At 42.1% G+C, this 3227-nt stretch overlaps 1 long non-coding RNA gene across 1 annotated transcript; it reads right to left on the bottom strand.

Annotated features, from left to right (window-relative positions):
• Positions 1 to 292: 292 nt before the first annotated feature.
• Positions 293 to 1482, bottom strand: LOC309474850. The gene is made up of 3 exons (XR_014197441.1): positions 1380 to 1482; positions 1184 to 1273; positions 293 to 992 (listed from the first exon to the last, which is right to left on the bottom strand). It is a non-coding gene; the product is annotated as an uncharacterized lncRNA (long non-coding RNA).
• Between the last annotated feature and the right edge of the window lie 1745 nt (positions 1483 to 3227).

Consider the following 3227-nt stretch of genomic DNA (forward strand, 5'->3'; position numbering starts at 1 on the left):
ACAAGAGGGCCATCCCGAACCCACCTGATGGATCCTCTGGCAGATTTTTTGGAGAGTGAATTGGTTGCATCACGTGGGCAATCCTTCCTGTTGTCCCTGTAAGTCCCACATGCATCAAACTTCATTGCAAACAGGTATTTGAGGAGCTTTGGGCTTGTGTAGAAATTGTCCATGTACACATGGTACCCAGAGCCTAAAACTTTACAGTCCAAAAGAGATGTTACAGCATCATGTGACAGTCCATGGCCTGAAGGAAAGTTGTTCTCTCCTGTGTACACAGAAAAGTCCAAAGTGTATCCATTTGATGAGTCTGCAAGAACAAACAACTTGAAACCCCATCTGGTTGGTTTGGCTTTCATGTACTGCGTCATTCCTGTGTGTGCTTTGCATGCCACCATTCTCTCATCGACAGCTAAGTTTATTTTATGATAGATGATAGATGGCTTTACAAGCATGACGGATAGTGTCCATGAGAGGTTTCTTTGTCATTCTCCTTATCTGCATCTGGGTGACTCATGTGCACATTCCATGAAATGGTGCGGTATCGGTCTCGGGACATGATTGTGGCAGGAAAAGGCAAAGAGAAAAGACTGTCTTGCCGCCAGTAGTCGCTGATGGAGCTGATCTTCACCATAGCCATGTAAAAAAGCAGCCCAATGTAGCGGTACATCTCACTGATGCTGACATCAGTCCATTTATATTTGCGGCCTTTAGCAATTGCACCAGCAGCTTGAGCATTGGTGTTGTGGCACAGAGTTGACACTGCATTCTCAGAAAAAAAAAACATTTTGAAGAGACTCAGAGGAGTGTGTGCGTCAGCAGGACTCAGCTGTGCGCCAGGTTTCTGTGCAGGCAGGAATCTCAGAGTCTGTGGAACCATATCAATGTCAGTCTCTGTTTGCCATGACAAAGTAGACTGCTTGTTGCTTGTCTGAATGTTTGTCTTGGCCCTCTTTGCAACAGGTGTCTGATGATCACCATCACCTTTATAGCTGTAAAATAAACAAACAACTGTGAGCATGTTTATTACACAAAATATAACAACTGCATTTCAATCATTATAAGTAACATTGGCCAGATGCAAAGCCATACAGACACATAATGTTTGTATGGACTATGTAAAACCAGAATATTTAAACAGAATTATACTAATATCTGAAAGAAAGGGAATAAGTGTACTTACTTTTCAGTTGTTCTCAAAACTGAACGACACCTGTCGCGTGCCCTCCCAGTGCGAGTTGCAGGTGAGGCTGAGGGTGATGCTACCACATTCCTATAAAAATAATAATATTAATAATAATAAACGTTGAACAAAGTACTAAGTGATAAAACAACATCAGGTCTAACATCTGTAAAATAGTGGGTAAATATGTACTTACTCTTTCTGATTTCTATCTATGTTGCTGCGTGCCCTCTTAGTGCCAGTTGCAGAACCTACATCATTCCTTTAAAAAAAGTTGAAAACTATTATTATCATATATTTTAGAGTACTATTCCAGCACATGGACAGCTGATGGACATAGCATGCTGATAAGATAACACAAAGAAAAAATATTTAACATTATCAACCAACCTCCAAAAATAAAGTCATACAGGCTCATATTGTAAAAAAAATTGAACTAACATGGGTAAATATGTACTTACTCGTTCTGATGTTCGACTGTGTTGCTGCGCGCCCTCCGAGTTGCAGATGAAGGTGATGCAGCTACATTCCTTTTTTTTTTAAAAGTTGAAAACTATTATAACATAAATATTTCAAAGTATATTACCATTAGTCTGTATGAATAACTGATGCGAATAATTGTAGACACGTGCTGTAGGCATATATTGCGTGTCAATGGGCCATTACGGAGATAGCACAACGCAAACATTAACACATTTGCAATTCATCAGCTGGGCATATTTACACATTTCAGCACATACACACATTTGCAATAGATATTTGCAAGCACTCTTCGTTGATGATAATGAGGCAGCATAAACACTAGTCAAAATATAATCTAAACATACATAATATTTTCTAAATGAATTTCAAAATCCTAACTTTCATACAGGCCATGATCTAAGATCATGTCAAGTCATCTTCATTTATATAGCGCTTTTAACAATGTAGATTGTTTCAAAGCAGCTTTACAGAGATAAGCGTATAATTTAAGGTAACAGAGATTGTTTTGGCGAGGCATGTGACTATGACTGGCTGAGGACGTGTTTTCGCTGAGCTCCCGCTCCCCCACAACATTAACTAGATTTCCTGCAACTTACTACACCCCTCTTAGCTTAAAATAGCACCTACATAAGTGGCAACAAACAAGTGAACTTTGCTGGTGGTTAACCATGTCGAAACAGACGAAAATTCAGTCACGGAAGTTGACAAACGCTTCAGCTGCTAATGCTAGTTCAGCTAGCGACTCTCCATTACAAGACGATGGGCCTCTGCCTATTGTGGACACCACGACTCTGATCCGTGAGGTAACCCAAAGTTTTACTAATGCCATGGACGAAAAGCTCTCTAAATTCTCAGAGACTCTAGAAAAAATCTCCTCAACTTTGGAGAGCCAGTCCAAACAACGAGTTTCGGATGTGGAAGACACAGTGACCAGGCTGGAGCTAAGAGTCGCCGAAGCAGAGAAGAAAATTAAGATAATGGCAGATAGCATGGATGATATGGAGAACCGGAGCAGGCGGGACAATATACGTATCCTCAATCTGGAAGAGGGCACGGAGGGGAAACGTCCTATACAGTTCTTTGAATCTTGGCTCCCGACTGTACTCGGCTTAGAGGGTAGCCCCGGTACTAAAAGCCGTATCAAGATCGACCGGGCACACCGCAGCTTGGGACCAAGGGGAGCGCGTCCACGTCCGGTGATTATTAAGCTTCACAACTCCAGAGACAAACCCAGGATAATGGCAGCACTGAGGGCGAAGCCGAACCTGGAGTACGAAGGCAAGAAGATCCTTATTCACCAGGACCTGTCTACTGCGGTTCGAGAGAGACGTCGCGCCTTCAATAGCGTATGTCAAGCCCTCATTGACAAAGGTATCCGTTTCAGCATGCGATTCCCTGCTACACTCACCGTGAACCACAACGGTACGGAGCACAAATTTGAAACACGGAGAGGTGCAGAAAACTTTCTCAATACGCTGGAATAGAGTCAGAAGATGACTCCGGTCTGTGATTCTCATCTGCCGATTCGCTAAGGACTGAGTAAGTTTTATTATATATATAC

The sequence above is a fragment of the Leuciscus leuciscus genome (genome assembly GCF_965113295.1).
Source record: "Leuciscus leuciscus genome assembly, chromosome: 15".
Classification (NCBI taxonomy): domain Eukaryota; kingdom Metazoa; phylum Chordata; class Actinopteri; order Cypriniformes; family Leuciscidae; genus Leuciscus; species Leuciscus leuciscus.